At 43.1% G+C, this 12,948-nt stretch overlaps 1 protein-coding gene across 1 annotated transcript in view; it reads right to left on the bottom strand.

Moving 5' to 3' along the window:
- Positions 1-12,948, bottom strand: part of LOC122890426 — a 543,550-nt gene that overhangs the window by 357,116 nt on the left and 173,486 nt on the right. The gene's annotated exons all lie outside the window — the stretch shown is intronic.

Below are 12,948 nucleotides of genomic sequence, written 5' to 3'. Positions count from 1 at the left end.
CGACGCCGCCGCTGCCGCTGCTGGAGCCGTGGACGCCCAAGCGGTTGCCGCTTGTGCAGCCCAGCTGTCTGCGCCAATGCCGCTTGCACCGCCCACACCCGCCATCTGTGCCGCCACCGCTTCCGCAGCCAACACCGCCTGCGCCGCCGCCGACAATGCCGCCGCCACCAAAGCCACCGCCATCTGCACTTACACCGCCTGCGCCGCCGACGCCGCTGTCTGCACCGCCGCCGACTCTGCCGCCGCCGCTACCGTCTGCACCGCCACCGCCGCCGCCGCCACTTGAATCCCGACGCCGCTTGTGCAGCCCAGGCCGCTTGCGTCGCCAACGGTCACCGCTTGTCTGGCAACGCCGCCACCTGCGCTGCCGCCTCTTCTCCGGCCAACACCCTCTGCACCGCCTCAGACGCCGCTTAAGCCGCCCGCAGATGCCCCGGCTTCGCCATCGCCACTACGGAGGCTGATGGCGCTGTCGGGGCAGACAGCTGCGGCGGCGGAAGCGGCTGCGTCTGAGGCGCAAGCGGCCCTGCGGCGTAAGCAGTGGCCGCAGACAGCGGCGTTGAGGGAGCCAAGTGGCGTTGGGACAGATGCCTTCAGCTGCACAAGCGGCTTTGGCTCGGAAGGCGTCTGGGGCTCAAGCGGTGGCGGCAGCGGCATAAGCGGCGGCGACGGCGGGGATAGCAGTGGCAGCGGCTTCAGCGGCAGCACAAGCGGCGTGGGTGATGGCGCAGAGGACGTCAGCGGCGGAACCACGACGGCGCCGAGGACTGCGTCAACTGTGCGAGCGGCCTTGGCACAGACAACGGGGGCGGTGCAGACAGCGGCGGCTTCAGCGGCGTCGGTAGCAGCGACGGTGCAGACACCGGCTTCAGCGTCGCAGGCGGCGGTGCAGATGGAGGTGGCTTCGACGGAACAAGCGGCATTGGAGGCGGCGCAGGCAGTGTTGGCTGCGAAAGGGGGGGGCGGTGCAAGCGGCATTGGCACAGACCGCTGTACTGCACAAGAGGCAACCCCTTGGGCGTTCAGGACTCCAGCGGCGGGGGCGGCGTCTGCGTCGGTAGCAGCGGTGGAGCAAACAGCGGCGTCTGCACAGACTGCGTTGGCTGCAAAAGCAGTGTTGGCAACTCAAGGGGCGGCTCTGGCGAAGATGGCAGCAAAGCAGATGGTGGCGACGGAGCGGAAGCGGGGGCTGCGCAAGCGGCAGCAGCGGGAGCCCGAGGGCCGGGAATGAGGAAGGGCAGAGGTAGGGCTGAGGACTGTCGCCCAGAAGAGAGGGGGGCCGGTTGTGAGGACTTCTTGGACGCCATTTTCCTTCCAGTGGCGCCACTTTGGCCTTTGGGAGGGGATCGTGCGGGGGTAGAGCCCCCCCTTGTCCTTGTGCGATAAGGAGAGCCCGACCAGGTACCTGCTCTTAGCTGAGAGGGTGGAAGGGGAGGGAGGGCTGGGGGCTAGAGGGGGCTGGCGACGACAAGTTTCCGTGGCTACCCAGGGCGGAGAGAGGCCCGCGCTGCTAAAATGGAGATCCTGGGGCTGGGGGAGGCTGCGGCAGCAGGGGGCGCCGTCGCTCCCGCTGGAGGCTGGCGGCTCTGAGTGCAGCAACCCTGGCAGCTCCTCCTCAGCGGCCCTCCGCCACTGCCACCGCCATTACCATTCCTCCCAGGCAAAGGGAGATTTACCAAGGTAGGGAGAAAGGGAGGGAGCCAGGCTGGGAGGGGAGAGGGAAGGAGCTGGCCCATTTCCCGCCACAGGCCTCTGGCTGCCTCTACATGCTCCCTCCAGATCCGGCCAGCATCTCCCCTGCCTGCCTCCTCCCCAGCCCCACACTATGGTCCACAAGTCGGCCGCTCCCCATGACCACCTTCCCCTCTCTCAGGCCGCTGCCATCTCCACTGCCTGTTGGAGGCAGCATGGTCTAGGCCCAGAGTTTGTGGGGTGCGCATGGGGGCGCCCCGTGCACTCCCCGGTCCCTATTTTGGTCCCTGGAAAGGGTGGGTGAGTGGGTGGTCGGTCTCCCAGCCAAGTTTGCAGCACTGGATGCCTGGGAAATTGCGAGGGCTCCCCAGTGCCTGTGTTTTGCTGTTTCTCCTCCTTTTTAACAGGATCCCTGTCTCTTCCCTCCCCTTTCCCCCACTCCTCCCTCCTCAGAAGGCCAGAAAGGCCAGGGAACCTGCTGCAGTGAAAGGCTTTTGGGGTTAGAGCATTTATATCTTCAGAAGCTGCCCTGAGGCCTTCATAGGCAGCATCTGTGATGTGAGGGAAGGCACCTCCACCAGGTAGTTAAAGATCTGGGTTAGCTTTGGTGGGAGGACTTTTGTTGCTTAAGGTGTGGGAGAGGGTGGAGTGCTCTCCTTGAGGTCCTCTTTCCAACTTGTTGAGGATGGCTTTTTTGCATTTCCAGGTGGTTGATGTGTGGTTTTAGTTGTGCGTATTTCGTGTTGGGTGCAAAGCAGACACATCTCCGATGGAGACATAAATGGCCATCAGACACATGAAAAAATGTTCATCATCACTAGCCCTCAGGGAGATTCAAATTAAAACCACATTGAGATATCATCTTATACCAGTTAGAATAGCCAGAATTAGCAAGACAGGAAACAACATGTGTTGGAGGGGATGTGGAGAAAGGGGAACCCTCTTCCACTGTTGGTGGGAATGCAAGTTGGTGCAACCTCTTTGGAGAACAGTGTGGAGATTCCTCAAGAAATTAAAAATAAAACTTCCCTATGACCCAGCCATTGGGCTCCTGGGTATTTACCCCAAAGGTACAGATGTAGTGAAAAGAAGGGCCATCTGTACCCCAGTGTTTATAGCAGCAATGGCCACGGTCGCCAAACTGTGGAAAGAACCAAGATGCCCTTCAACGGACGAATGGATAAGGAAGATGTGGTCCATATACACTATGGAGTATTATGCCTCCATCAGAAAGGACTAAGGCCCAACTTTTGTAGCATCATGGAAGGGACTGGAAGAGATTATGCTGAGTGAAATAAGTCAAGCAGAGAGAGTCAATTATCACATGGTTTCACGTATTTGTGGAGCATAACAAATAGCATGCAGGACATGGGAGGATAGACAGGAGAAGGGAGTTGGGGGAAATTGGAAGGGGAGGTGAACCATGAGAGCCTAGGGACTTGGAAAAACAATCTAAGGGGTTTGAAGGGCGGGGGGAGGTAGGTAGGGGGAACCAGGTGGTGGGTTTTAGAGAGTGCAGGGATTGCATGGAGTACTGGTGTTTTGCAAAAATAATGAATATTGTTATGCTGAAAATAAGTAAGAAATAAATTAAAAAATAAACAAAAGAAACAGTATTCCATTGTGTATACAGGTATATATATATATTATATATATATAATATATATATATGCACACATATGTGTTTATGTATGTATATACTTGTAGCTTTCCAGTTTGAGGCATTCTGAATAGAGCTAAGGACATCTGTGTAATAAGTTTGCATAGTTTCATATGGAAAAAAACAAAAGAAAAGGTTGAGTTTCAAATATTCAATTTAAGAGTGTGAAACCTTGGGAAAGTAATTTATAACCCTATATAGTATACAGTAACTAGATGGTAAAGGAGAAAATACACACATTTTATCTCAATAAAATGCATTTTATAATTTTATGTAGAAATATGTAACATTTGATGTAAAAATGCATAAATATTAAAGTATTAAGTAGAGCTGGTGTTATTCTCAGTTTACAAATAAGAGCATAATGATTGATTTGTCTACAGTCTGACAGTGTTTAGGTGCAACAATTAAAAACCAAGCTAAATCTTTTCTCTCGATATCCGTTTTACATAACATGTCTATTATGCGTAGGCAGAAAGTATGACACAATTTGAATCCCCATTTTTCTTTATATTTAATAATCTTTCTTGATTTGAGTGTATTGGGGAACTCAAGTCAAATGAAAGCCTACATTTGTGAAAATTTCACATTTCATTTGTGAAATGAAAAACAACATTTGTGGTAAGAAAGCCAATAGAATTTTGTTGCACTCTTGATGCACACTCCATGGAGTAGTAGCTAAAAGAGAATCATTGTATAATTAGAAAATAACATCAAAATTAAACAGCAATAAATAAGTAAATAGACATATGCTTTCCACTACCCAGGTTAATAATTAAAATACAGTCATATGAAGTGTGCAAATATGTGTATGTAGGGGGAAAACAGAGTGAAATGTAGTCTCAGGAGATCTGGCCTTGATGTTTAGGCTACCTTTCAAAACCCAGGGGTAGGATCTACTTTCTATAGTTACCACATTATATAGTTTAAACCTTAATTTTCTCAAGAAATTGCACAATACTCCAGCAAAAGGGAAGTATAGGTATCTATACACTAGGAAAAAAAACAAAATACAATGAATTAAAGACATTTCCAAAGAATTCCGGATATAGGTTGAATGGATATAGACGTGGACACAAACTGTCATTCTTATGATTCCATATGTTAAAAAACTGAAGAAAAACCATGTTTAAAGTATACACCAGGGTGCCTGGGTGGCTTAGTGGGTTAAAGCCTCTGCCTTTGGCTCAGGTCATGATCCCAGGGTCCTGGGATCTAGCCCAGCACTGGGCTCTCTGCTCAGCAGGGAACCTGCTTCCTCCTCTCTCTCTTTCTGCCTGCCTCTCTGCCTACTTGTAATCTCTGTCTGTCAAATAAATCAACAAAATCTTACAAAAAAGAATACACAGGAAGTACAAGAATGGTGCCCCACCAAATCAAGAATATACTAAAAATAAAATTAGAACAGAATGAAATGAAAGTTGCATTATAACTGAAATGAAATATTCTCCAGATGAGCTCAATGGTAGTAAAAGTTGAAATAATCAGGGAATATAAATAGAGATCAATTGAGATTATCCAGTCTGAAAAACCAAAAGACCTATAAATGTAGTATTCATGTTGAAGAACTAAAGTCACTCAGTGTATGGTCTCTAACTCCATGCAGTAAAATAAAGGTCATTCACAAAAGGAAACAAAAAATTCACAAATATGCGGAAAATAAATAACACACACCTAAATGAGACATGAGTCAAAAAAGAAATCACAGTAGAACTTAGAAAATACCTTGAGATGATTGAAAGCCAAAAATCTGTCAATTGCTCATCTCTTGAAAGTGAAAATATAGAATACAAAGTCTTATGGGATACAGTTAAGTTGTTTTTCTTTTTTTTGAGGGAAACTTAGGCTTATAAACATATATTTAAAAAGGAAGAAAGTGTTACTTTAGTAACCTATCATTGTAAGAAATGACAAAATGAAAAACAAATTAGGGGCTTATAGGTGGCTCAGTTGGTTAGGTGACCAATTCTTGGTTCTGGCTCAGGTCATGATCTCAGGGTTGTGGGCTCGAGCCCCGTGTTGGGTTCTGTGCTCAGCGAGGACTGCTTTTGTCTCTCTACTCTTCCCTTCTCACTCACTCTTTCAGTCCCTCAAATAAAGAAATAAAAATAAAAACTTGATAAAGGAAGAATGAGTTAAAAGGCAAGCAAAAGGAAAGAAATTTTGAAAGATGAGATCAGATATAAATGAAATAAGACACAACAGAGAAAATCAATATATACAAAAGCTAATTCTTTTTTTAAAAAAAGATTTTGTTTTATTATTTGTTTGACAGAGACAGATCAAAAGTAGGCAGGAGGCAGGCAAAGAGAGAGGAAGGGAAGCAGGCTCCTTGCTGAGCAGAGAGCCTGATGAGGGGCTTGATCCCAGGACCCTGAGATCATGACCTGAGCCAAAGGCAGAGGCTTTAACCCACTGAGCCACCCAGGTGCCCCAAAAGCTAATTCTTTAAAGAGATGAGCAATTGACAAATTTTTGGCTAATCTTACCAAAAATAAGATAAAAATACCAAATTATTAAAAAATCTGGAATGAAAGAGAGGCATTCCCATTAGCCTTAGAGAAATAAAAAGAATTAAATTGCAATACGAGGAACAATTGCATGCTAATAAATTAGAAAACTAAAGGAATTTGGCAGGTTGCTAGAAAGACTCAAATTCCTTAATCTTAACCCCAAAGTAGACAATCTGAATAGAACTTAAATAAGTAAAATAATCAAACAGGTAATCCAAAAACTTTCCATAAAGAAAAATCTGGGACCATATGGCACACTGGTGAATTCTGTGAAAACATTTAAGGAAGATTCAAAAATCATTCAAAAAGTAGAAGTGATGAGAACAGTTCGCATTCATTCTGTGAGAGTCAGTATTAGCCAGATCCCAAAACCAGGTAAAGATGACACAAGAAAATGAAATTATAGACCAATATTTCTTAGAACTGTAGACACAAAAATCTTCAATACTAATGCTAGTAAATTGAATTCAGCAACACCTAAAATGCTATGGCCAAAGAGGATTTATCTCAGGTATGCAAAGTTTGCTCATAATGTGATATTTAGGGGCAGCTGGGTGGCTCAGTCATTGGGCATTTGCCTTCAGCTCAGGTCATGATTTCAGGGTCTTGGGATCAAGCCCTGCATGAGGCTCCAAGCCTGGCAGAGGGCATGCGTTCTGAGGATCCACTAAGACTGACATCACTCTATATACATGCAAGGCACCTTCCATCCCCATCCCCAGCTCAAGGGAAGATGGTTTTTACCTTGGAACTAATTATCAAAAGTTCTGAACCTAATTCTATACTCATGAATTTGTTTTCTTTTTCTTAAAGAACTCCCCAACACCATAAATTACATAGGCTTTAGGCACTGCAAAGTCTACACCCACTCTTGTCCTAACACATTACTGTTAGTAAGAATGTAGATAATTTAAATGGATGGAAGCAGGGCTTCTTGACTTTAAAAATATGGAATTTCTTTAAAGAAATGTTGAATTCAAGTAATTTTTCTAACTTTTTAATGGCCAAAAAATGTTCAGAAAAGCCACTCATTTACTCTACTAATTTTCCTGCTCGCCTTAAAAGATGATGGCAGTGGGGCACCTGGGTGGCTCAGTGGGTTAAGCATCTGCCTTCAGCTCAGGTCATGGTCCCAAAGTCCTGGGTCTGAGCCCGGCATCAGGCTCTCTGCTCGGCGGGGAGTCTGCTTCTCCCTTTGCCTCTGCCTGTCTCCCTGCTTGTGCTCTCTCTCTCAAATGAATAAATAAAATCTTAAAAAAAAGATGACAGTAGTGTTTTTCTACCAAAAAAATGGTAGATCCTCATGAAACTCTCACGTAAGGCTGATCCACTGTCAATGAATGGGGTTTCTTTGTGGGAACATTTCTTCAGTACAAATATTTTTTCAAAAGACAAATTAAAAGTTGTCCTTTGTTTTTAATTTTTAAATAAGCAATTATTAACATAATTTCCCAAATATAAGGCAAAGAGCTTTATTTCAAAAATGTTCTTTCCCTCAGAAAAGATTTTAACTTGCGCTTACATCTGTATGAAGTCTCACATATTATGAGTGTCCTCTCAATGATTTTATATGAAAAATAAAGTCCTCTTTAGAGAATAATGTTACCTTAAAAGGCTCTCAATCAGTGATAGTTCGGTTGTTTATAGAGGTCTGTTGACAAAACTAATCCGAAAACAAAAGCAAAAAAGCATAAAATAATCATTACTCTAGGGTTGATGACCTCACATTGACAAAGACTATATATTTTTGTAAACAACTTCAGGGTCGATTTGAAAACCTCATAGGAAGGGTTTAGATTGTGGAGAATATGAATCCAAACATATAGGTTGAATTTTTTAAAAAGAAATGATTCTCATACTCAGTGGATGGATATTAAAAGTAGAGAAGGGACCAGAAAATAAGTTCCAAACTGAGAAGGCACTTTGAGACCAAAAACCAAAAGAGGCCCCACCACACAGTTTATACAGAACTGTAGTCAGGGCATCGGGTGGGCAACAATCCATGGCAGTCGCACAAGTATTCTTTGCAAAACCTAGACGTTAGTCCAGAGATTTTTAGAGAATGAGGAGACATGCGGATCATGAGATCAGAGTGTTCACACGCACCTCCAAGGGCTTGCATGCCCCTAATTGACAGCTAACCTTTAATTGGATCTTGGTCATCACCTGTGCATCAAGGAGAAGAGACTATGTTACCTCTAACAAATTCATGGCCAAAAGAAGTCTCCTCTAATCCTAGCCTTAGTGGGCATTTCTAAGGTCTGTATCAATCTCCATGGGGCCTGGAACACAGTCCTAAGAGCAAACATGAACATGTTGGAGGGCCAAAGATGGCGTAAGTATTGTCTGCAATTGTACAACAGATGCTTGGATGTTGGGGGAACTTTTCAATGACAACATTATATGCAAATTAAAAGCTGTATTTAACACTTAGAAGGAGTGAAAACAGTGCTCTAAAAAACTTGCAGGTGATGTGAATACTGGCTCTAGTAGATAGAAGCTGCCTGTAAACGATTTTTTAAAGATTTTATTTATTTGGGAGAAAGAGAGAGAATGTATGCACGAGTTGGAGGGAGTAGCAGAGAGGGAGGGACAAGCAGACTCTGCACTGAGCACAGAGGGCAACATGGGGCTCAATCCCAGGACCCTGAGGTCATGACCCGAAATGAAATCAAGAGTTGGGCACTCAACTAACGGAGCCACCCAGGTGCCCCTATAAACTGTTGAGATAAAAATACTCCCTGAATTGTGAAAAGGGGGATTTCTAAATTAACATTGATATCACTTTACATGTGCCTATGAACTATACTTACTAAATGTTATAGATTATTTCACCTTCATCACCAATATTTTTTTTAATTTTTTTAAATTTTATTTATTTATTTGACAGACAGAGATCACAAGAAGGCAGAGAGGCAGGCAGAGAGAGGAGGAAGCAGGCTCCCCGCTGAGCGGAGAGCCTGATGTGGGGCTCGATCCCAGGAACTTGGGATCATGACCTGAGCCAAAGGCAGGGGCTTTAACCCACTGAGCCACCCAGGCACCCCCCCAAGAATTTTTTATATTCAAATTGTCAAAATCAAGTGCATGAAAACATTATTTGGGCGCCTGGGTGGCTCAGTGGGTTAGGCCGCTGCCTTCGGCTCAGGTCATGGTCTCGGGGTCCTGGGATCGAGTCCCGCGTCAGGCTCTCTGCTCAGCGGGGAGCCTGCTTCCTCCTCCTCTCTCTGCCTGCCTCTCTGCCTACTTGTGATCTCTCTCTGTCAAATAAATAAATAAAATCTTTAAAAAAAACCTTATTTGGCCTTTCTTTTTGGAAAAATTGCCATTCACTTTATACTTGAACATATTTTCCATATAATTAATATAGATCTCCATTATAACGTACTTAATTTAGTTCAGATGGGTTCATTGATTTATGTAACGTTAAATATATCTGAATTTTCTCCTTAGTACTAAAAAAGTTGTGAACTACTTATACCAAAACCCTGGTGCAATTTTTAGACTGATCTGCTTTCCCTGAGCAGGAGATAGCTCCCTTTATTTTGCCAAATGGGGCCAAAAGATTCATAATTCACTGGAAAGTATGTTACTCTTCATCACCAAGTGATTTATAAGTCCAAATGTCATGCATGTATAGCAAACTGGAAACATGTAAGGAATTTCCTCACTGATAATTAATAATAGGCATTCAAGATGGCTCTTCAATAAATGATTTTTATATTTCTAAAGTAAGAAATTCTGTTACCTTCGTTTTTTTTATTTTTTAGTAGAGCTAGAAGGACTTTCTAGGAGATGACATTTTAATCACCCACTTTTTTTTAAGATTTTATTTATTTATTTGAAAGACAGAGATCGCAAGGAGGCAGTGAGGCAGGCAGAGAGAGAGGGGGAAGTGGGCTCCCTGCTGATCAGAGAGCCCAATGTGGGGTTCGATCCCAGCACCCTGGGATCATGACCTGAGCCGAAGGCAGAGGCTTTAATCCACTGAGCCACCCAGTCGCCCCCCACACTTATTTTTAATGTAATGGTTGATGCCCTTACATTCAGTCTACCATCTTGGAATTGTTTCAGTTTGTCCCATCTGTGATTTGTTCCATTTTGCCTGCTTTCTCCTTTGTGAACTAATAGACTATGTTAAAAAATATTCCGTGTTATCTCCACTATTGTCTTATTAGCCATAGGTGAGTTTTTTGTTTTATTTTTAGAAAGGGAGCGGGGGGAACAAGGGAGAGAATCTTAAGCAGGCTCCTAACCCAGCACAGAGTCCAATCGGGGCTCAATCCCACAACCCTGAGATCATCACCTGAACAGGATCAAGAGTCGGCCGCTTAACCATCTGAGCCACCCAGTGGCCCAGCCGTATGTTCTTGTTTTACTCTTTTAGTGGGTGCTTTAGAATTTACAATATGCATTTTTAACTTTTCACAATATATCTTCAAATATTATTCTTGGCTAAATTTATTCCTAAGTACTTTATTGTTTTTTATTCTATTGTAAATGGGATTTTTTTAAGAGTTTCTCTTTTGATAGTATGTTGCTAGCGTATAGAAACACAAGTGATTTTTACATGTTAATTTTGTGTTCTGTAGCAATTCTGAGTTCATTTATCGATTTCAACAGTTTTTTGGTGGGGTCTTTAGGATTTTCTGTATATAGGACCACATCAACTGAAAACACAGACTCTTTCACTTCCCCCTCTCCAATTTCCATGTCTTTTCATCTTTTCTCTACCTAGCAGCTCTGGCTAGGACTCTAGAACTACACTGAATGGAGTAGCAAGAGCGGGCAGTCTTGTCTTCTTCCTGACCTTAGAGCAAAAGCTTTCAACTTTTCACTGTTATATACAATGTTAGCTCTGGGCTTGTCATGTATGACCTTTACTTTTTTTTTTAAGAATTTATTTATTTACTTGAAGAGAGAGAGAATGAGAGTGGAGTGAGGGGCAGAGGGAGAAGCGGATTCCCCGTGATCAGGAAGCCAGATGCGGGGCTGGATCCCTGAACTCTGGGATCACGACCTGAGCAGAAGGCAGACACCCCAAAACCCAGGCACCCCATATATGGTCTTTATTATGTTGAGGTGTGCTCCCTTCTATACCTAATGTGTTCAGAGTCTTTATCATGAAAGTTATCAAATGCTTTTTACGCATCTATTGAGATGATCACTTGATTTATCCTTCATTCTGTTAGTGTGGTGTATCACCGTGACTGATTTCCATATACTGGATCATCACTGCACCCCAGGGATAAATCCCCCTTGAACATACTCTATGGTCCTTTTAATATGCTGTTCAATTTTAGGTAATGTTTATGAACATTACAATAGCATACTTCTATTTCCTCCTTCCGACTTTTGCCATTGTCTCTTGTATATAGCATAGAGTTTAGCTTTGCTTTGCATGGCAATCTAAAGATATTTTTCTTTGAATGGATAAATTAAGTTCATCTACATTTATTGTTAAGAAAATATGTTGGGGCGCCTGGGTGGCTCAGTGGGTTAAAGCCTCTGCCTTCAGCTCAGGTCATGATCCCAGGGTCCTGGGATCGAGCCCCACATCGGGCTCTCCTGCTCAGCAGGGAGCCTGCTTCCCCCTCTCTCTCTACCTGCCTCTCTGCCTACTTGTCATCTCTGTCAAATAAATAAATAAAATCTTAAAAAAAAAGAAAATATGTTTGATCTTTGCTCTGTCATATTATTCTGTCACGGTTTTCATTATGCAGAATTATTTTATCTCTTTAAATTTTGTATATATTTTTTATTTAAGAATATTTGTAATTTTGCTTTGTAACAATATTTATAATTTTGCAGTTACCTTCATACTTTATATAATTTCCTTGACCTTCTTATTCCTTAATTAGGCTTCTCTTTTGCTTTGTCAGATTTAATATCCTTAGACACACACCTCTTACCTGTATGAAACCAGTGAACTTACTCTATTTTTCCTTGTCTTCCTTCTCCCATTTAAAAACAAGTTGTAGGGAGCCTGGGTGGCTCAGGTGGTTGGGTGGCTGCCTTCGGCTCAGGTCATGATCCTGGAGTCCCAGGATTGAGTCCCTCATCGGGCTCCCAGCAACATGGGGAATTAGTTGGCTTCTCCCTCTCATGCTCTCTCTCACTTGCTCTCTCTCTCTCAAATAAATAAATGAAATATTTAAAAACAAGTTGTATTATTCCTACTTTATCAGAACCTTCATTTAGATGTTGAACTTCCACCCTCCTCCCCTCTCTGCCTTTTGGTAGTCTTAGAACCAAGATTAAAAATATTCTAAGCTCCCCACTGGTCCTTTTGCCAAATTTTCCCCAATCATCTCTTGATTGGATGAAGTTCAGCTTCTAGTACAGGAACTGCAAACCTTCTGTGAAGGACAAGTAATATTAGCAGTTTTGTGGACCATACGTCCTTGTAACGACTCAACTTTGCTGCCGTTGCACACAAGCTGTCAGACATAAACCATACAAGCGGAGGATGGCTGTGTTCCAATAAAACGTTATTTACAAAAACAGGAGGCAGTGGTTTGAACAATGGATTATCATTTGTTGGGTCCTGATTAAGAGATTCCGTGGGTAAGGTTTGTGATTACGGTATTTTGTCAGTTTTTGCCTCTGTAGCACTGCTTTGATACAGGAGATAAATTATTGTTCTATCTACGTTCCCAAAGTTCCTTGAAAATTTTGCTTTACTGTTTTCTTGCTTTGCATTTTGCTATCAAGAAGTCTAATGCCATCCTCATTTACTTTTCCAATCAAATGACTTGTTAGTCTTTCTTCAGGTCCAGAGGGTTTTAATTTTTTTTTAAATCTTCAAATTCTGATAGTATGGGTGATAATCATAGGTTCTTTTGATAGATTTATATTTCATTTCAGTTAAATTTGCATAGTTAATAATTTCAAGTAGTTCTTTTTGAGTGTTTAGCTTACTTAAAGGTCTCCATTTATCCCTGTGTTGGAGCATTCTCTGCCTTCTACAATGATTATTTTCTTTGGGGATCCTTTCCTTATTTCTTTGTTTTCCTTTTGTTAGGTCTTGTGCAAATTCCTGTCCTTTCTATCCATCTGAATACTTTTTTAATTTATTATCTC

The sequence above is a fragment of the Neovison vison genome, chromosome 11, assembly GCF_020171115.1.
Source record: "Neovison vison isolate M4711 chromosome 11, ASM_NN_V1, whole genome shotgun sequence".
NCBI lineage: Eukaryota > Metazoa > Chordata > Mammalia > Carnivora > Mustelidae > Neogale > Neogale vison.
The sequence above is the reverse complement of the archived record's forward strand: the minus strand, read 5'-3'. Positions and strand labels throughout refer to the sequence as shown.